The 22,798-nt window shown below is 44.9% G+C and overlaps 1 protein-coding gene across 7 annotated transcripts in view; it reads left to right on the plus strand.

Annotated features, from left to right (window-relative positions):
* The window catches only part of DLGAP1 (DLG associated protein 1), a 2,039,252-nt gene that overhangs the window by 760,030 nt on the left and 1,256,424 nt on the right, over window positions 1-22,798 (plus strand). For all 7 annotated transcript variants that reach the window (XM_069620841.1, XM_069620846.1, XM_069620840.1 and 4 more), the window contains one exon: window positions 13,088-13,177. The gene's annotated coding sequence lies outside the window, so the exon portion shown is untranslated. The remainder of the gene's footprint in view (window positions 1-13,087; window positions 13,178-22,798) is intronic.

Below are 22,798 nucleotides of genomic sequence, written 5' to 3' on the forward strand. Positions count from 1 at the left end.
GCATTGATTCACACTCTCCTTTCAGTGTCACGTTTGCTTTCCTCTGCACATATGTCACAGGTTACGGGTCACTGCTGGCAGGGGGCAGCCTGAGCCTTCAAGTTCGAATCCTGGCAGGTCAGGCTCAGCCTTTCGTCCTTTATACTCGGGAGGATAGCTCAGTGGCAACGTGCTCACTTTGGAAGCAAGACGACTGGCGCTACACAGGTGTGATCCCCGGGTCCGTGCTTACAAACCCCTGGGTATGATGCGCGTTATAAATAACCCATTTAGTATCATTGAACTGGGCTCTAATAAGAGCAGCACTTAGGCCTGGGGAGAATATGGCATTACAGCATGTAAATGCCCACATTATGAATAGACTAGCACGGTTCCTGCCTGGTGCACTGTGGACAGTGACCCTCTCAGTTTCTTCTTTATGAGACCGGAGCACATTGTTTACATTTTAGGGAAGAGCTGAGGCGTCGCTGGAAGAGAGGGGTAGGGGGCTATAGCCCCAGGTCTTTTGGTGATAGCCCTGGATAGAAACTCATGAGTTACAACCAAAAGGCTAGCTAGCCCCAGTCCCGACCGTCCCGACATTAGCGTAGCCCCGGAACTTTTCCAGACCTAGCACCACCCCTGGGGAAGAGTTTCTTAAATGGGACAATTCCGAGTGTTTTTACAAACTTATCAGGATAGACTTATGTACAAGAAGTGACTTGTTTTACAACTTGGCTCAAAAATGTGTTTATCACATTTCACTCAGTCGCAAATTACATTCGTAAATAAAATTAGCTTGTTTCAAGCAGGGAAGGCTGCAATTGTGATCATGCAGAATACGCGCATCAGCATTTCTCTCCGCAAAGCTTTTGCCATTTGGTGCTTCCTGGCGCTACATGGCTTGTTTCAGAAATCACACACGATGCAGGTTTTAATCCCCTTTAGTGGACTAACTTGAAGTACTGTGCAGAGATGGAACAACGCATCGGTTTCCAAAGACACACACACACACGTCTTGGGCAGATGGTGCTGTGCGACACTTAACCATCTGATGCAGACGTCTCTGGGACTCCGAAAGCTAATGCTTTGCTCCATCTCTGCATCATAGTGTTTTCAGTTAGTCCACAACATGGTGTCAAAGCGTGCACCTTATGTGATCTTAAAAGTGGACTAACTTGCTAACAGCTGAGAACTCTGCACACCCTTCATATGATCAGTGCTGCATTAGATGAGGTGCCCCTGGTGTTCCCCGAAGAACTCTGCCTCTGTCATTGATTAGCAGGGCAGGCCTGATGATCATTACTGCCACAGTGGGATTTATAAATGATGTCAATATCCTCATTGATTACGATCCTTGATCATGTCGACCTGATATTCCTTTCTGCATTTGCCGGCATACCGTGGGAGTGCTAGGGGGGGGGGGGATTTTCTCTGTCTTCTGTGCACAATCTGCCTCTCACACACCCTCCCCGAGATAAGAGTACAGTAAAATAGACCCACGCACACATGTGCCTGGATAGTGCCTATTTTCTTGGACTTCAAGTCTGCCTTCTTTGCTTTATATATTGTATTGATGTATTACCTCTGTATGTTCCTCTATGTTGTAATCACTTTCTGTGCTTCCCCTCTGTAACCTGAAGCACTGTAATCAATCGTTCAAGTATAAGCGCCTAGATACCTCCAGGTTCTGTGCGCTATATAAATAAACAAAGCAAATCAAATCTATCAAATCAACATGCTACCTTGTGTTTGAACACTCACATGTGCACCTTATGTATTTACAAAAGGAGTCAGGAAATAAATAAATCCTTTTGGATGTATTATATCACCACCGGGCATTTCATGACATCCTTCACCATTGCAAGTGCATCTGGATACAAAAAAACGTGCAACCTATTTCTGCCGTGTCCTTACGTATAGTCTTCGTCAGGATAGTTGTAATGTATATGTACAGCTCCATGATTGCGGTTGTGAGGGTGGTCTATTGGGATAGTTTTGAGCGTTCAATCTTGAATCACCATGTGTCCTGATTCAGTACATGTGTTTTGGGTCAGTGCTTTGCTTAGTGGTTCTTCAGTTCGAGTCATATGAAGTTGGGTGTTTCGTGATATTGTGACATGTGGTGGACGTTGTTGGGGAAGTGGCAAGACTAGTAGGGAGCAGTTTAGGCAGTTTAGGCAACAACTACCAAACTGAACAGTGTCACACAGTGCAAACAAATTACCAGGTATTAATAGGGAGGCGAGAACAGGTCTCAGTTAGTAGTGAGATATTGCCTTGTCGATCTGTTAGTGTTAGGCATGCAACATCATTCACAAGCCTGATGTCAACTGGGTGTGTTTAGTTCAGCAAGCATTACTGGGTGTATGGTGGTACAGTGTACAATCATGGAGCGTTATATCCAGCCAGGATTAATCGTCATTTTGGATGCCAAACATCATACATGCATATCGGTTTACCAGGTGCAATTGTAGGAGCCATTTTTATGCTGGTACCATATGCAATCTTGGTCGGTCAATACCTCATTCACAAAAGAGCCTCCTTATGATATTATATGATAGGTTATTTATAACTCGCTTAATACCCAGAGGTTACTAAGCGCGGACCCCGGGATCGAACCTGTGTTGCTCTGTGTCGTCTTGCTTCCAAGGCGAGCACGTTGCCCCTGAGCTATCCTCCCAAGACTTGGCAGCGATCACTGGAGGCAGGCTTCAGCCAGTGCTGACATTTCTCCTTGCACTGCGCAGGAGCCATTTGGGTGCCAACCTCACACCAAAGCACATCGTCACTGGGTCTGGCTATTGGAGCCAGACCATGTTGGGGAGGAAGGCGGTACATGGTGCAAACAATGGCCAGCGCATCCACCAGCAATGCACAACTCTGGCAGCAAGTCTAAATGGGAGGCAATAAACATCGGGCAGCGAAACAGCACAGGGAAGAACACTGGAGCAGCCACCAGTGGTGGACATGTTAATAAATAGTGAAACAGCGCCGGGAAGAACACTGGAGCTGCCATCAGTGGTGGACGTGTCAATGGGTAGCGAAACAGCGCCGGGAAGAACACTGGAGCAGCCACCAGTGCTGGACATGATAATAGATAGTGAAACAGCGCCGGGAAGAACACTGGAGCTGCCATCAGTGGTGGACGTGTCAATGGGTAGCGAAACAGCGCCGGGAAGAACACTGGAGCAGCCACCAGTGCTGGACATGTTAATAAATAGCAAAACAGCGCCGGGAAGAACTCTGGAGCTGCCACCAGTGGTGGATGTGTTAATGGGTAGCGAAACAGCGCCGGGAAGAACACTGGAGCTGCCACCAGTGGTGGACGTGTCAATGGGTAGCGAAACAGCGCCGGGAAGACCACTGAAGCAGCCGCCAGTGCTGGACATGATAATAGATAGTGAAACAGCGCCGGGAAGAACTCTGGAGCTGCCATCAGTGGTGGACGTGTCAATGGGTAGCGAAACAGCGCCGGGAAGAACACTGGAGCAGCCACCAGTGCTGGACATGTTAATAAATAGCAAAACAGCGCCGGGAAGAACTCTGGAGCTGCCACCAGTGGTGGATGTGTTAATGGGTAGCGAAACAGCGCCGGGAAGAACACTGGAGCTGCCACCAGTGGTGGATATGTTAATGGGTAGCTAAACAGCGCAGGGAAGAACACTGGAGCTGCCACCAGTGCTAGACATGTTAATGTAGGTCTCTTTTTCCGCTGTTTTCTTTTCATCATTTTGTTTCATTTCAACACCTAATAGCACATTTTATATGGGCTAATGATTGCATGTTTGTGGTTGCCTAGTTATATATAATGGAACCCTTTCCTCGCCTGGTAATGTTCGTTAAGCATGTCTTGAAGAGCCCATCTGCCTGTCAGATGAATAGTTTAACATTAATTGTTACTTATGTTGTACAATGTGAGCAGAACAGTGTACAGAGTATATATGGCCCTCGTTGCATGAGTTTTGAAAATACTGAATGGCCACTTATTCCACTATGGGTTTTTAAAGAATGATAAAATGGCTTCCTTATTCATTCCCCGTGAAGGCAACAGAGGTTGGGCATAATGCACGCGTCAGCATTGGAAAGTGCTCATTCGTATTAGCAGTATCTTAAAATGTATAAACTGACAATCACTCTAAATCATACCCCAAGCTCAGGGTATGGCAGGAACACTGCCAGTTCGCCTTATTGTTAACTTCCCTCGAGTCTTGCATATGGGACTTACATCTGGGGCGCTGAAGCGAAGAGCCCTCCTTGCGCGCCTCATCCTGTGGAGTAGGGGCTGTCAATAACCAGATCTTGAGCGGCCTCTAATTCCTTCTATATCAGGGAGTTGCGGTGATGCAGTCGAACGTGCCCACTTCCTAAGCAATCTCATACATGCAAAACGAGCATTTTCCTGCACTTTGCTGATTGTTCACATGCTTGGATTTTTGTGAAGTCACCAGAGACCTTAGCACTACTAAAATGGACCTACATTGGGTCTAATGTGGAGGGAAAGACTGCCAGTTGGTCCTAGCTCAATTGGCTGCATTTGGCCTCCCAGAAGTATGGAACTTGTGTTCAGCCAAAACTTGCGCTCCTCGTGGACGCTTTCTTGTGGCTACTGAAGAGCACCCGCCTCCTATGTGCGATGTCTACGGTGACCAGATTTTTTTTAGAAACAACTGGGACAGGCCATAGACATACAAGTAGGACTAAAGTAAATACAAATAACACTGTAGTCCTACTTCTATGTCGCTGGCCTGTTGCAGCAGGGGGGCATGGAGGGGGTGTGCTCACAGGCGCACTCCTCTCATTGGAGGAGAGGACCGGGGAGGGGAAGTGGGAGGAAATGGGGGCGTGAAAAGTATTTCACGACCCCAATCATGCAGGAAGAGTCGCACCGGGACCCGATTTCGGGATTTCGAAATCAGGTCCCAGCAAAAACCGGGACCATAGCCACCCAACCATGCAAATGCGGGATGGGGTTTCGAAAATGAAAAAACAACCGGGACCCCAGGACAAAGGGTGATTTCCCTGCACTGTCCCGGGAAAACCGGGACGTCTGGTCACCCTATCGATGTCCCCTGTTGGCCCTTGGAAGACCTTTTGAGATCACCAGCTCTCCCTGTTGCATCACAAGATGAACAGCAATGCATGGCTCACTGGTTCCTTCTGAGGCTGAGTGGTGTGTGATCAGGTCCCTTGTTTTTACTTTCTAAGTGATGTGATTGCTCAGTTTGTTCTCAGGAGGTTGTGGCTCGCAGTAGCGTGTAGTGTAAGCCTAGATCTTGATGCAGTGGCTATATTGTGTTCCTGGAGTCAGTGCAGGTGAACCATCATTCTGATGTTCGTGAAAGTGAGATTTACACCGCAATAGAAGGCAATAGAAGGCTACCATAAACTGGTTGTGTGGTGAAAATGGATTGGGGGCATGAAAAGGTATTTGCTCACTGAATCAACCCACTGTGTGTGTATTTTATGCAGAGGTTTTGAGCTGGGTCACCTAAGAAGATCTTGAAAAATTTGCAAAAGTATTATTAAGAACACTCAACCTCTTCATGGGTGTTTTTTCTTTGCGTGGGGTGTGTGGTGGACTACGTTTCTCGGCACTGTACGCCTCACAGCTCATCGATGCTCTGCTCCAAACATGATAAAGCCCTTTAGCAGTATCTGGGAGGCAGCCTGTCCAGGTGTGCATGACTGCTACTGTTAACAGGTTCTAGGCATTCTGGCCACTATAGTCTCCCCCATTCCTTCAATCGTGATACCTCGGTGGAGGAGGAGGTAGTAGGCAGCAGTGTGTCACTTGTGCAGCAGCGGTGAGGAAATAGCCAGCCATAGGTGTCATTCGAGGGGAATGAATACGTTTAGAGCAAAAGATCAGAAACACAAAAATGTTATTTAGTTTTCTCAGAGAAAAATAGCTGAAACAGGATGAAATTCAATGAGTTTTCCAGGTATGTCAAATGTATGAAAATGTGATGATTGTCTCTTCTCCTTTGTGTTACATAGTGGGCCTCATTACAACCTTGGTGCTAAGTGCACCAACTTTACCACCATGGTGTAAACTCCGTTTACACCATGGTGGATGGCGGATTTACCGCCCCATTCCAAGGTGAGTGGGGCGGTAAATCCCCATTTCCCATTTTCCCTTCCCCATTCCCATTTTTGCCCCATAGGGCATAATGGGAGTGGGGAAGGCGCTAATTACGCCGCCGTAAATTACGGCGGCGTAATTAGCACCATGGCAGGTTAGCGCCATGGATTTTAACGCCTGCTAAAAGCAGGCGTTAAAATCAGAATCAGGTGTTAAGGGTTAACGGTGGCGTTAACCCTTAACGCCTGAGTTGTAATGAGGCCCAGTGTCTTTAAATGAACCACTCACAGGCCCTCATTACAACTGAGGTGCTAAGTGCACCAACTTTACCACCATGGTGTAAACTACGTTTACACCATGGTGGATGGCGGATTTACCGCCCCATTACAAGGTGAGTGGGGCGGTAAATCCCCATTTCCCATTTTCCCTTCCCCATTCCCATTTTTGCCCCATAGGGCATAATGGGAGTGGGGAAGGCGCTAATTACGGCACCGTAAATTATGGTGCCGTAATTAGCACCAAGGTGCCTTAGCACCATGGAACTTAACGCCTGCAAAAAGCAGGCGTTAAGGTGGGAATCAGGCGTTAAGGGTTAACGGTGGCGTTAACCCTTAACGCCTGAGTTGTAATGAGGGCCACAATAAGAAGGTTAACTGCATTCATTTAATTTTACCAATGTTAATCGTTTGTGGTCCGATGGATGCAAGGCTGAAGCCTGACACATAAAAGAGTGTCAAGCATGGGCCAATGTGCAAAAGCGTGTTGCGCTTTGCCCTGGCAGCTGCAGGAGAGCAAAGAGAGGAGTGGGTAGGTGGTGCTGCTGAAGGGACGTAGTGGGTGGAAGTTGGGAGAGGAGTACAGGGAAGGTGGAGGGAAGTGAGGCACAGCAGCGACTGGGGTTTGGAGGAGACCCTCCAAAATTGATGCGCTGGCAGATAACAACCTTGTCGTGGAAGGGGCCTTCAGATGGTGGACTTTCACAACCAACATAACTCTTATGCTAGCAGTTTTTAGTCATAGATCCATTTAATGTATTTTATTTGGTCTTATTTTATTTTTGGGATGTGTGGGTGTGTATGTATTGAGTGTGAATCTTGCTTTCAAAAGGACAGAGTTCTGTGTGGAGCTGTGAATACCATAACAGGACATTAGTACTATAAGTTTAAAAGACAGGAAGGAGGGAGGGGAAGGTACTGATTGGAGCTGAGCGGGAAGCGGCATGGCAGAGTGAGGGTAAATTACTCAAGGTCTGGTAGGAACAAGGTCAGGGCTGCTAGACAGAGTGAAGAATATTCTTCAAGAAATGGGTCTTGAGCTTTTTTCTGAAAAATACTAGGGTCTGAGTCAGCCTGTTGTTGAAGGGGGATAAGATTTGTGGGGAATACAATTGCCAAGAAAGCCTCGCTTTCGTTCATCTTCCTTATAAAGCCCTGGTGTTCCAATTCGGTTTATAGCGTGGCTCCTTCATGTTGGTGTCGGCTGGAAGTTGATGACTTCTCTGACAAGTTGGTGGCAGACTGCATCATCAGAGCCTTCTGGTGATTTAGCTAGATTTAAAAAAAATGATCCCCTGGGTGCACACAAGTGTTCTAATGAGCTGGATACTTGGAATCAGTCTGGCTTTTTTACCAATGTGGAAACTGGTAGACACCTCAGGATTTCCCCCGCTAGCAGTACAATATTAAAAATACACAACCGTATATTCCATGAGGTAATATAGGCTATCTATATATATAAAACAAAGTTGTGTTTGTTTGTGGGTTTGTATGTGGCGTCGACCTTTTGGAACGTAACTCATCATGACTGGTGAAGTCTGGCATCATGGATTTAGCATGGAATAACCTTTATTTCATTGCCGAATTAATGCAAATATTTCGAGCTCAATAGGTCATCCCGTTCCCGAGATAATACACTTTTTAAAAAATATACAGCATTACGTTTTGTGGTGCTCTGCGCACAATCTACAGGTAATTTGTGCTTCGTCGCGCTCTGTATGCTGAAGTCAACTTGCGTGTTTTGGTTTTCAATTTGTTTTTTAGAAGAGAGTAAATGTGTCTTTCTTTTCATTGTTTTTTTTTGCAATAGACTTGATACATGTTCATTTCACTAATTAATTGAACACCACATTTATATTTACCGCCAAATTCACTTCTCACATAAATATCATATTTGTATGCTTACTCTGATTATTTGCAGTGTGTGTTTAGCAGCAAAAATGGCCACCACTGCTGACAACATTGCAAATAATCAGATTAAGCATACAAATATGACATTCATGTGGGAATTGAAATCAGAGATAAATGAAAATGTAGTGTTCAATTAAGTAGTGAAATTGACAAGTATTGTGTTTTAACTTTATGGCAAACAACAATATTTGTTCACCTTTTTCTGTGGAATATGAAAACAAATCTGAGAATGGACATCCCGGGCAAAGCCGTGTACTTAGGCTAGTTTTTTATAAAATGAATCCAGGTCACCTAATTCACCCATTAATAAGCAAAGAGACATGCAGACAACTGTTTAGACTGTGAAACAGTTCAGGATTGGAACACACAATGTCACATACATCTTGACCTTTGTTAAAATCCCTTGCACAATGGCTATCATGAATCATTTTGGTTTGGAGGCAAAATTCAACATTGCAATATCGCTGAAATAAGCTGTCTTTGAATTACAGTTATCATGCTAGTTTCAAAAAACGGAGTAATGGGTAAGCAACACAATCATGTGGATTTGGAAAATTAGAACAATTATTTATTTGTTTATTTATTGTTTGCTTGTTATGCAAATGCATTTTATTTCAAAGCGCCCACAGAGCAACAGTGAGGGAACATGGGATTTCAGTACAATTTAAATATACACACAAAAAACACAGTAGGGGAAGGGACAGCCAAACCTATTATGCCTTGTGAGTATTCGGAGCATGCAAGTGCAGCAAGGAAGAGGGCAGTGGGGTAGGTGTGGGGTATCCATGCTCAAGGGTGAGCCAAAGATGAAGTGCAAGGTATGGTAAGTGCTATGCGGCCAGGGGTTGCATTGGGTGAAAACGTGTTAGTCCCCAGTGCAGATGGTGTGCTGAGGCAAGTGATGAAGGTAGACAGAAGCTGGGGAGATTGGGTGTGAGTGGTTGGGGCCCCAAGGATGCATAAGGGTCCAAGGTACCAATCACAGCAACTGTGAGATTAGCAGAGGAGGGAAGAAGGGAAGGAGGAGGAAAATAGGAAAGTCTTGAGGTGCTTTCGTACCTTAAGATGTTCCTGCTCAAGATGCAGAGGGAGGGGGAGGCTGTTCCATAGGAGGGATAAAGCTAAGAAAAGTGAACAACCTCCTGCTCTCTATTAAGCTAAATGCTTTACACACAGGGAGTTGGTACCAGAAGAAAGTAGAGGTCTAGAAGGAGAGTATTTTGTAAGACAAAGTTGCAGATAGAGTGGTCCCTGGCCCCAGACAGCCTTGTGGATGATGCAGCAGGATTTGAATTTGATCCATGCAGCAACCGGGAGCCAGTGGAGACTTTTTAGGGAAGGAGAGATGCTGTCCCTGGTCTTAAGGCCAAGGATAAGTCTTGCTGGTCTATTCTGGATTAGCTGAAGGGGTTGCAAAGTGGAAGAAGGTAGATTCAGGAGGAGCCTGTTGCAATACTCAAGCCTAGAGAGAACCAGGGCTCGGAAACTTTGAGCTTCTGGGGGAAACTGAGAAAAGGGAGAATTCCTTTGAGAAGGAAAAGTTGAAAGTGGGACTTCTCGCCAATGTCCTGAGTGTGAGAGAGGAAGGAGAGAAAGGAGTCAAAGATGACTCCAAGGTTTCTGGCTTCAGAAGAGGGAGCCGGCAGACAGCTCAAGGTGAGAGGCCAGAGAGAAGGGTAGAAGGAGGGGTCAGGGGTCCCAATAGGAAGGATCTCAGTTTTGCTGGCATTGAGGCAGAGATCGATGGAAGAGCACCAGAAGGTGCAAGTGAGTCAGCAGGAGGTCTGAAAAAGAGTTGAGTGTCATCTGCATAGCACTGGAAGTTGGGGGAGAAGGAGGCGATGAGTAGTGCCAGCTGAGCAAGGTAGATGTTAAATAGCCAGGGGGAGAGGATGGATCCCTGGTGGACAACACAGGTGGAGAAGGACATAGGGGAGGAGAAGGTGCCCAAGATGACATGGGAAGAGCAGTCAGTAAGGAAATAGGTCAGCCATTCCAGTGCCCATTCTGAGATACCTTGAGTATTGTGGAGCCTTCGTATGAGGGTGGAATGATTGACAGTGTCAAAGGCAGAGGAAAGATCAAGTACAATGAGGACAGCAGGGGAGTTGGAGTCCAGGGATGCAAGTAGTTCTTTACGGGCAGGGATGCGAGCAGTTCTTTACGGGTGTTCAGAAGAGCAGTTTCCGTACCTCTGGATGCTCAGAATCCAGATTGATGATCTAGGAGACCACCGACAAGTTCAGTGTACGAGTTGAGTTGGGGTAAGGCCAGCTTCTCCAGATGTTTCCCCAGAAAGGAGGTGATTGTAATAGGGCAATAGTTTGATAGAAAGGTAGGGGCTACTGAAGGTTTATTCAGGAGCGGGTGCACAAGTGAGTACTTGAGGGAGGAGGGGAAGAACCAGTGGTGAAATAGCAGTTGCAGAAATCAGCGAGTGTGGGGGCAAGAGAGCCAATGTTGTCCTTCATGGTTCTGGCTAGCAGGGCGGAACACCTGTTTGGAAGAAGCTTTCATAGAGCAGACAAGCCTGCTAACTTCTTTGGGTGTGACAGGTGTGAAGGAGGAGAAGGCAGAAGGTGGAGGATGAGTGACCAAAGGTGGCAACGGGGTGTTGGATGGGTGAGTAACAAGGGTCTTCAGGATGTCCTGAGTTTTGGTGGCAAAGTAGGTGGCCAGGGCATTGCAGAGGTCCTGTGAAGGAAGAGGGGAGGAGGAGACTGCGGAAGGGTTGGCTAGTTCCCTGCAGATTTTGAAAAGTTCTTCGAGTTATTGGATGCACCAGATACCTGTGCCTGAATGTTTGTCCTTGTCTTGGCATGGATGGAGTTTCTGTGTTGCCTTTGGAGCAGGCGGCAGGCCAGTTTGTCAGAGGGTGAACCTGAAGTGTGCCACTTCCGTTCCGCTGCTCTGCACTTTCGTTTCAGGGCTGCAAGTTCAGAGTCATACCAGGTGTTACGCATAGAGGCAGGTTTCAGGCAGAACCTCATGACTCGGGCAAGGATGACAAGAGTAATACTGTTGGCATACATTTCATGATGTTATTTGACCATGTCAATTATAGTTTTGAAATGTCGTTAATAAACAGTTATTGAAAAAGAATTTGAATTCCTTGCTTCTAAAAAAACATGAAGGCATTTTTACTTTAATAAAATAAGTAGTCAGTGTGTTCAATTTGCAAGTGCTAAAAAGGAGTCCACATGGTTTGCTAACGGCTACAGAGGCCTATCAATGTCTGCCTCTAGCTAAAATAAAATATAAATGAACACTGATTCACAACTGGGGAAGGGCGCTCAGCCAATCAGGTGGCTGGAAATATGGGTGCGAGTTGATGCTTTCCTTGCGTTTTACCAGCCAACCCACGAGGCCATTCCCCGGGTGGCCACAGGGTGGTCAAGGATGTTTTACATATTCACATAACCTTTTCTCTTTTAAATGCTGTTCAATGTTTTAGGAATTGATTGCATTGATGATTTCTGTGGATAGTTCAGAAAATGTCTCTAAATCAAACTTCCATGCAAAAAGTTGTCAAATTCCACAGCAAAATGTTCGGTAAAACTTCAAAAGTTCTTCAATCTGACAAAATGAAATTTATCATTTGTGCCATTCACGCATGGAACCCGCACACACTGCATCCACTCCTGCACTGAACAGGATTGTACTGATTTGTCACAGGATTCCCTGTTTAACAATAACACTTGACCAACAACTTTGGAAGTGGATAGAAAGCCTCCCTTGCATATTACAACATAAAGCCAAACCAGTAGGAGCAACAGGACCCTAGAGTTACCTGCTTTGCAGCAGGAGGGCCTTTGGCATTTCCTTGTACAGGCTTAGCCCCTGTATTATTTTACACAACGGTGGTACACTGGTCCAAGTCAGGTGATGTTATTGTGAGTATTGTCTCCCTGTGCACCTTAGTGGAAGTTCAGGCCTTTTAACCTTTGAGAAACAATCCAAAACCTGGCTCGGGATATCCGTCTTTGGGTGGAGTTAGCCAATAATGCTACTCACTGTTCTGTATTCTTTGTATTGCTTATGTAAGTACCATGTTCTCTCTCATTATTGTCCATTTGTTTGTTGTTCAGCACTGTAATGCCGCTTGATGGGATTTCGTGCTCCAAATAACTATAATAACATACAAAATATAGGCGCTGTAGTGCAGGACACAGCATTTCCAGCATTACATTTCGAAAGGCATAGCACAAGGTATGGGACCTTACCAACTTGACTCTATGTCATGCTGTATGAAATTGTGCACTCTCAGTGTCTGTGAGCCCCAAATAACTCAAAGCGGGTTGGACTGGAGAGTGTTTACTCTGCAGCCGAACACAAGGCTGTCCAGTAAACAGAGGGAAAGATATATTTCTACAGCAATAGTGTGTCCAAAGGGTATAACGTCCTTTAATTGCAGGGTGTTTTTTCGTGGGGTTTTGTACCGTGAATTATTTAATGAAAAAAACTCATGGAATTTCTTAGGGGGGTTAGAATAATATATATTTGTGGTGTGGGTGTTCGGGATGATATAAAAAATAAAAGGGGATTGGAGGTTTGGGGGGTAGCCCCCCAAAAATTAAAAATAAAACATTTGGTGTGTTTTTTCATTGAAAAATCCTCGGTAAAAAAAATGCGAAAAAACATCCTGCGATAAAATGACATAGAACCATCCAAATATGAGGGCTGGATTTTCCTTGTTATGAACAAGGGATTGTGTTTTAGAAGATTTTCAGATGTGAAGGGCCACTCTTCATCTTGCAGAGGTTGTAACCAGCCGGGCTAGAGAGCCTGCACCTTGTGTCCAGTTTTTGTGACTTGTTTTCCTTTTTTGCTTTTTCAGCTGCACGATGAGGTGGCACTGCAATCGCCTTTGGAAAATCGACGGTGGAGACGTGTGTTACCTGATGTATTAATGGACAGTATCTCCAAGGTAAGCAGAACATATCTTTTTTTGAAATATATATGCATGCTCTTCTGTTCTGTAAAATGAAAGAAAAACATGCCTGAGGGGATTGCTTAACTCTCGCCAGCTCACTGAGTTATAGTGAGGCGATAACACCTACCAGGCTGGGCTGCCTCTGCCAGTAACAACTCTCCTGCGCGATTTGAGGGCACAATCAGGGGTTATTGTCATTAGGACCAGTGATTGGAAGCTGCTAAAAGCTTTCTGCAATTAAAAAAACACGATAAAACCTAGCTTTTGTCTGCATTGCCACTCCACCTTTCAGAAGACCGTTTTTAGTGTTGATTATGACGACGTTAACAACCCTCAAACCATAAATCATCAGAGCACTGTCACAGATACCAAAGGTTTTTAACTTTTCTTGTTTTCATTGGAAAAAGCCGTCAGCACCCACCTCTTTGCATCACAGGTCCTTGTAGGGACCTGGTGGTTGGGGGACTTCGGGCAGGGGCATCGAGGCAGTCATGCAGCAAAGAACCATTGACCACATCATGCCTTTGGAGCAGCCTCGTTGATCACCTTGCGCAGGATGCTAATACAAGTTGACTACTGAAGTATTGTACTGTATTGTATTTTGTTATTTATATAGCGCTCTTTCCCCACTTGTGTGCCTCAATGCGCTTTTTCCTTGGTTGAAAGCCCTTGGTGACAGTAGCCAATGTGATTAGAGATTCTAGGGGATTAGCTTAGATGCGTGTGTGCATTTTTGCCATTCTAAGAATTGGCGGCTGGCAAGGCTCGACTAAGCATCCCAGAAGAGGTCAGACACGTGGGTGGGTACTCATTGAGGGTTAGAGATAGATTGTTGATTGTCAAGAGAGTCTATGTGAAGCCAACTATACCGGTCCCTTTCGGGAGGTGGTCGCTGTATGCTAGTGGCAAAGGTGTTGCGGTACGTTGGGTGTTCCAGTCTGAGAGGCTATGTGTGAAACTAGGCCGAATGTGCTTAGCCGTAGACGTGTTCTATCGTGCATGGATGTTTGGCCATGCCTGCGGCTTGTGTCCATTCTAGTGGTGTGAGTTATATGCACCGTAGAATGCAAGATTGCTTATATGTCCGGGTCTGGAATTGAGAGTCCTCTAGCGATGGGCCCAGGTTTCATATTGTGGCTGGTATCATCGTATAGGAAGCAGAGACGGAGTCAAAACCTAGATTAAAGGATCCTGTACAGTGGGATAAAGGCCTGTGTTTCACAATGCCAGAGGTTTAAGCGTATGGCGAACCTAGATCGAGGCTACACCTAGATTCGGGGATTCAGTGAAAAGGAGAGAGGCCCGGGTATCGTCCTGCAGTATGATTCGTCATATAGTAACCCAAGGATGAGGCTGCACCTAAATTGAAAATCCTCTATAGTAGGCAGGTGGCCCCGGTTTCGCAGTGCAGGGGGTCTCCATATATAATGAACAAACGGAGGGGGGTACCCCTCGATTCGTGTAGGTGCAGAGAAGTCTAGGCTTGAGAGGCCGTAGGTTACAGCCTATTGTATAGTAAGTATCCGTAATGTAACAGTCATCAATTGCCTGTTGTACCTAGTTTTGGGAAAAGGTTTGTGGTGGGGGATTGCTATTGTTGGGAGCTTCCCAGGAAGAGCGTTGCGGGTTAACAGTAACAGTGAATAGTTAATGATGTGCGTGTGCTAGCCAGGGCCACTTCTCTCATTGTTAGTTGTTTCTCATGTGGGCTGGTGGGCAGGGTTTTGCGGTGAGTGTGATGCGAGTGTATCCACAGCGAAAACAGCTGGCTTAGCTCGGGTGCTTTTTGGGTTGGAATGTTGTTGTGGGTGGATTGATGGTGGACCAGGAAAGCTACAACAAAGGCTGCTGGCTTACCTGGAGTTTTAGACTGCAGGTAGTGTTGTTGAGCGGTATGTGGTGGTGTGTCAGGTGAGACCGCTGCAAGAGCTGCTGGCCCCTGACTTATGATCGAAAGCGGTGCAGTTTATTAGTGGCGTATTCACTGGGTGCAGTGGCTTAGGGAAGTATTGGGAAAAGCCAGGTTTTAAGGGCCTTCACGAATTTTAGGTGATTTTTGTTGTTGCGAATGTGTAGGGGGATGGAATTCCAGATGATTGGCGCTTGGACAGTGAAGGAGGAGCCGCCAAGTCTTGTGGAGCTATGCGGTGGGATCACTAAGTGAAACGCATTGCGAGATATGAGGTTCCTGGAAGGTTGGTAAGGGATAATTTTGTCTCGCAGGAATTCAGGGCCAGTGTTGTGGATTGCACAATGGGTGAAGCACATGGCTTTGAAGGTGGTGCATCGAGCAATAGGGAGCCAGTGCAGAACTCTCAGGGTAGGGCTGATGGGTTCTCGTGGGGAAAGTTAAGGAGCATTCGTGCTGCCGCATTTTCAATTCTTTGGAGTTTCCGTAGTTGGGATGCAGGGGCTCCTAGGTTGAGGCAGTTTCCATAATCAAGGCGGGAGAGGATGATGGAGTTGATAGCCGAGAAACGGTGGTGATAGGTGAGGTAGGGGAAAATCCGCCTAAGGATACGTAAGTGAAAAAAACAGATTTTGGATACGTTGGTGGTGTGTTTGGAGAGGGATAGATCCAAGTCAAATTTGCATCCAGAGTTTTAAACCACATTTTATGGTGCTGGTGCTTGTCCTAGTGATTCGGGCTAAGGGATTGGTTGGGGATGAGGGATGTTTTCCCGCAGAGTAGGATTTCAGTTTTCCCAAGATTGAGGATGCAGTGGTTGGTCGTCATTCAGTGATCAATATCGGAGAGGCACGATGATAGGTCCGGGCTGTGGGATCCTCCGGAATTTTGGATTTTGAGGATGATCTGGGTGTCATCTGCATAGTTGTAGCATGTAAGGTTGTACGAGCGGATGATTGTGGGAATGGGTTGTATGTAGAAGTTAAAGATTAGTGCTGAAGTGGATGCTCCTTGTGGAACACCTTTGCAAACTGGACGTGACATGGACGTGATTTGGTCGATGTGCATGATTTGCGACGGGTTAGAGGTGAAAGAAGAGATCCACGACAGGGCTGTGCTTTTGATTCCTAGTGTTTGTAGTCTGTATAATAGAGACATATAATCAATGGTATCAAAATCTGCAGAAAGGTCAAGAAGGATGAGGACCGCGCAGCCATCTGCGTCAGCTGTTCTTTTTAGGTTATCCCAGATGGAGACTAGGGAGGCTTCTGTTCCTCTTAGTGGTGTGATACCTGATTGTGCTCGGTCTAGGAGATTATTAGATTCAGCAAAATGGCCAAGCTGTTTGTAAACCGCGCGGTCGATCAGTTTGGAGATGAAACGCGTATTGGAGATAGGTCGGTAGTTTTGGGGAAGAAGCGGGTCAAGTGTCAGTTTTTGCAGAATGGGTTTGGTGTAGGATGTACAGTACATGTACAAGTAATAGTATAGTACCGTTTTTTTCTTTTAAATGACATCAAGAAGATTAACATAATTATTTTAAAAAGTGCTCACTCTGTGGTACCGCGTGGTGGTATGGGTGCAGTCGGATTGGCCCAAAAAGAGTTTTAAGAAAAGCAAGAAAAAAAACATCGATATTTATAGACGTTATGCAATGCTGACATAATCATAAATGCATTTAATGGTCTTCAACTGAGATTACTAATAACAGCTACTCTAATTTTGGCGTAGCTCCTTAAAAAGAGGAAACTTGTATATGAAGACTTACACGACCAGTACTCCGCAGGTCACACACGTGATCCCACTCTGGCCAGCACATGATTTCATTATTCTAAGGTTTATAAATGGAGCACCAGTATGCTGTGCTGGCGACAATTTAGCATCCGTTTTTCAGGTGCCTGGAGACCGGAATCGCTTAAGGTCCTCAAGACACATCTGAGGTGTTCTCCAGCGACATTTGTATTCTACAAATTTGCTGTAGGTGCTCAGTTGTTATGTGACGTTTTTTGGCAACAAGTTACAGGACCTATCATCACCCAGGTGGGAGTGAACATTATACCTTTACATGAGTACACATTTTGTGGAGAAGCCTTGTACTAATATGAAGATCTGAGTGACCTCAAACCAGTAATGCAAAAATTAGTCCCCGCTCTGCCAGAAAAAGACATATTTTTATAAAAGGGATGCACCAGAAGCCCGTAAACGTACACAATATCCATTTTATTGCATCGCTTTTTTTTGTTTGTTTTTCCTTCCCCACTGCTGCGGGACAGATCCTTTTATCATTGACAGGATGCTGCGAATCCTGCAGACATAGGCATCATTTTTCTTCACCAAAGGCCTGAACCAGAGGTCCGTGTCAAAATAGAAATGTGTTGTTCCAAACTGGAACAACACATTTCTTAACTGCACCATATTCTGACAGGGAAAGAATGTGATGCAGAGACATGAAAGCCTCGGCTTCAGCATGAGCCTGATTTATGGCTTGACAACAGCCCTAGCAACTATGAGGAATGAGGAATGCAGGGCAGCCACAGGAGGGGATTCTCCTCGCAGCAGCACTGGTTTAGCACATCAATAAAAGGAGCTAAAACACGTCACCTTTGAGGCGCTGTTAAGCTCCACTGCACACCTTTTCCCTTTATAAACATAGCATTTCTTAGACTGCAGCATCACTTTTCTAGTTCAATGGAAGTTTAAGAAAACTTTCATAAACTGGAAAGTGGCAGTCTATTAAGAAATGTTTGCAATGCCGCTGGAGCACTCATTTTCTGTACAAAGAGAGAGAGATTAGCACCTCTTGCTGCTGGAAAGCACATCTCCCCTCCAATATTTCCAACCACCTCAGAATGATCGTGCTGAAAACTCAATGGGAGAATGTTGTATTCCCACACCTTTTAACAAGAGCTCAGAATCAGTCCCCTAGTCGACTGCGCGTATTCTGAGGTGGGTAGTCCAACTGGTAAAATGCGGTGACATTTTTGACAAAAGCAACCTGGTAAAAAATGCTTACTTGTCGTAGACCTCTTGTCTGCATCATATTTGGAAAATGCAGACAAGTTGGTTAATTGCAAAACTGTTGGTCTCAGTAATAGCCAACACTTTCTGAAATAAGAAATGTGTCAGTGTTTAGCGACTCGGCGGTGGCACCCAGGAAGTTTGTTTTCTGAATGTTCATGTGCTGACCAGGAGAGAAACGTGTGCACGCATCTGCCATGTATGGTCTGTGGAAGCATGTACTTCCTGTCATTCACAATATTATACATTCTCCTTCGTCACCGAACCCTGCCCCAGTTTTGCTGTAGTACCCGCACCCTAATGGCGCTGTACTTTTCTGACAGAACAAAGAGGTGCAAAAGCAGCTGTGTGCAAAGAGAATACCCTGGCAAAATACCCGCTGTTTAACACGCGGTGTTTAGTCCTGTTGCCAAGCGCTAGGGACGAATTGCACTATGTAACAGACATCGGGCAGATTTACAAAAGCGTTTTACAATGGCCAAAATCAATTGAAAAACAGTTTGTAAATGTGGTAGTGGAACAACTTTTTTTTCTTTTTGCGTAATTAGAAAAAATAAGACGAATCAGTTTAGGGTCTCGGCAGGTTGCTGCAATCTGTGTTCGATCGGCAAGTCGCAGGTTCGAAATCCAGCAAGGTCAATTTAGCCTTTCATCCTTCCGTGGCCGATAAATGAGTACCAATTTGAGTTGGGTGATATTATATGGAAATCTGTTCTAGGTATATCAATAATACATCTTCCTCATTTCATGAAAAGTGTTAATTGCACCCAGAGTACTACAAAAAATAGCAATTTCGGTCTGTTGGGACCCTGCTTGAAATGTTCAACTTTTACAAACGTGGCGTTCAAAAGTACAGAGGAAAAAACAGGCTAAAATTGCCTTTACACTTTGCTTTTACTCTTTTTTGTAAACAACGTAAATGCTGCCGGGATATTACGCTGTGCAAACATTTACTATGGATTCCTTTGAAATCTGCCTGCTTCTACCAAGTGCTAGGAATACGTGGATTCCATGTGAACCCATTGCTTTGTGCATGCTTGAAAATCTCATGCAGGAGGAAATCAAAGCATGTGCCTCTAGAAGATAGAGGATGAATGCACAGCAGAAATGTTAGTTCCATTGTGTGCTCCTTCTGCAAATGGTGGTAAAACGCCCTAAAGGTACAAGTAAGAGGGTACATGGATAGCGCCTTGCTTTTACGCCTTACTTCTGGCCTTGGTTCACAATGTTGTGTGACCGCGTGCTAGATAATGTGCACCACCCCCGGTCATACTGTCAGAAAAATGGGCCCAAATCTTTCATTCCAGTGAATTGCTGCGTTATAAGAAAGGAAAAAATAAATGTGCTTGGCCATTCGGTAATCGACAAGCAGCAAGAATGGGGCTGTTTGAATTGGCCCTGTTTCTAGAACCAGTGAAAATGCTTGGCCTATGGAAGTTCTGGAGAACCTACCTTGTGTTTTTGTTTTAAATGCTGAATGCCTGTGGTCCTTATGCTAACGTGCATTTTATTCAGCTGTATCAAAATCATTGCATTCTCATTGCAATGTTAATTTCACAGTGTTAGCTGCTGGAGGGCAGTACCAGCTTAGACCAATTATTTGGCAATAGAAACTGACTGAAGGCGTTGCCCGAAAGGTCAGTGTGGGCCAGCTTTGTGGGACATTGTGGGCCAGTTTGATAACTCAGTGCACTTTGCACTTGGTAGTTTTGATCAAAGTTACAGACTCAATGTGCTTTTAATTGAGGCTTTTGCCACAATAGTTCCGAAAAATACAACAAAGGGCATGCTAAAGCGGTTTCTCGTATGACATTGCGTGACAGTTTGATTTAGAAAGGCCGCTCTGTGTGGTCATGGAGCGGTCTTTCTAAGTCGCTTTTTTAAAATTGATTTTTATAAAAAAGGACTCTTGATCTAACAGTGTTTCTCATAAAAGTCATTAATTAATCTTTTCTAAGAAACTTAAAAGGGCCGGGATTCAAAACTAAATTGCTCTACGTTGTCTTGCTTCCATGACAAACGCGTTGCCCCTGCGCTATCATATTCTCATAAAGTGCAATTCACAAATGCAGGCCCCTTGTTGTGAAGCCCATGCCTATTACTTGTCCCAATCTGACCCAGGCAGAGTGCTGATATCTGAGCACCGGCAGATCAATAGTGCTTCATTTCCCATTGAGTCCTGTTGTTAATTTAATGAAATGGCCTTATCAATTTTGGATCAATAGGATCGAGCATCACTGGCAGCATCTACATGAGTAGCTTGTGCAAGTCCTCTGATATCTAGCTGCAGGCCGGCGTTCATTGATTGGGTGCTTTGAGTGCCGCTTTCAATCACATGCTATGAGAATTTCAATTTACGGATCCAACCGCAAATGCAAGCGGACTTCATCTTTCACCACTAAAGAGGAAAGACTGCAACAATAAGCGCGTCTGAAACAAGACTTCGTAATGCTGATGACTGAGCATCCGTGCATGACCATTCTTTATTTTCCGGCTCCATTGCAGAATCTTCTGGTGATGAGTGCTATTAGTAAAATGGGAGGGCAAGCCAAGACAAATATGCTTATGAAATCCTTTACTAGGGAGCCACTGCTGAGGGAACGAGATGGACATGGAAAAATGAGACTATCGGGTAACAGTACCTAGCAATTTTTTATGATTAACAATGATTAGTTACCGGCGAGGTAAGGCCCGGGCGAGGGACAATGAGCTTGTTTTTTACAAGCTCATTGGCCCTCGCCAGGTCCTTACCTCACCGAAAAGGCTCTGAAGCCTCTTCCTCTCACCGCAGCGGCCCCTGGTTCCTTCCCGGACTGGCCGCCATGGAAAGGGAGAAGGGACTGCATGTAGTCCCTTCTCCATTTCCATGGCGGGCATTTATTTTGTTACCTTTCTTTTCATTTCCTTTAATGGCCGCCATGGAAAGGGAGACAAGACTATATGTAGTCCCTTCTCCTGTTCCATGGCAGCCATTTTCTTAGTTTACTATGGCTGCCACGGAATGGGAAAATTACTACGTTTCTCAGTCCATGGCGGCCTGCATGTAGTCCCTTCTCCCTTTCCATGGCGGGCATTTATTTTGTTACCTTTCTTTTCATTTCCTTTAATGGCCGCCATGGAAAGGGAGACAGGACTATGTGTAGTCCCTTCTCCTGTTCCATGGAAGCCATTTTCTTAGTTTACTATGGCTGCCACGGAAAGGGAAAATAACTACGTTTCTCAGTCCGTGGCGGCCATTTGTTTTTCTTCTTTCTTTTTTTCAGCTGCGAAACACAACGCGTCTCGCAACCGGAAAAAAAACACCATTAATACCCCGGTCTAACAGGCTGGGGTACTAATGGCAATAAGCCCCTCAGCGGGCCATTACCGCATACAGCCTTCGTTGTAATTATGGGCCCCGGGGGCATTACCTGATCCAGTAATGGCCCACCGGCTTGGGGCTTATTGCCTAAATAAAACATTTGCACAAATAACAGCTTAGACCAAGAAGCATATAGAAAATATTGCCTGCACAGCAGCTTCAATGAAAAAAAAACTTCAAAAACATTTCTGCTCTTCTTAATTTCAGTTCTAGAATATTTTGGGAGAAACACTTCTATAATTAGCTTTTTCTCACTACGTTATTTTTTAATGTGCTAAGTTTGGGCCAAGCTGTTGTACAGGCTGTTACTAGTTTGTAATATGGAGTTGCAGATTATTTTATGGATATTGAATTTGCACTATACATGGAATTCACCAAAGGGTTTTATTCCCGCTCCATTTGGTCTGCACATCTTTGCATTATGGTCCTTACCATTGGTATTATTGTCCACATTATAGACTTTTTGGGAAGGGGAATGTACTTTATAAGAATCATTTTCACTAATGCATTTGCTCAGAATATGTGCTGTCATGAGTAAGATGGGTTTGTTTACACTGGGTTTGGTTTAGCTAAATTGATAAGACACCCAAGAAATAGACATATAACTGGAATTAGGCATGACCATTTATATCACTTGCAAATATCCAGGGTACTTGTCAATGCCCTTCCCAAATACTGTAGAACTTGAGATAAGAAAATTAACTATACAGCCCTTGGATATTTTGGAAGAATGATCAGCCCTTTCATCAAATATTCTTAAACTTGAGCTGAGGGTAGTGTATTACGCTGCTCTTGGATAATCTTGTCCATGGATATCTATCGAATCCTTGAATCCCATTTTCCTAATGCAATGAACATTCATGACTTAGTGGGGGACTACAGGGAGGATTTCTTGAACAGAGATAACTACGAGAATACGTTTGATACTATATCACACGGGGGAAGTAAGAATCAGGTATGTAGAAGATTGAACAAGCCATGAGGGGGGATGTGAGTTACAATGATTTATCCTGCCTCCACCCTGACTACTTTGAGCTATGCTAGCATTGTCTCCCCTTTTGAAAGCTTGGCCTGCAAATGTCTTACTGATGCCTCTACCTGTTTGACTATTGTCACTGCATGCTGCTTTCCTGGAGATGCCACACTCTTCCTAGCAGAGTGGTCACATTTTGTCTCAAACATTCAGAGAACTTCTGATTCAATCATTGTTTTGGGTGCCTTCAACATGTGTTTTGACTCCATAAATAACAAACAATCCCTACCTCTAACCTATGTGATTCCCTTGACTGAAAAAGTTGTCATTCCAACTCAACTCGTGTTGGCCATC

Source organism: Ambystoma mexicanum, chromosome 5q (genome assembly GCF_040938575.1).
Source record: "Ambystoma mexicanum isolate Mex_15411 chromosome 5q, UKY_AmexF1_1, whole genome shotgun sequence".
NCBI lineage: Eukaryota > Metazoa > Chordata > Amphibia > Caudata > Ambystomatidae > Ambystoma > Ambystoma mexicanum.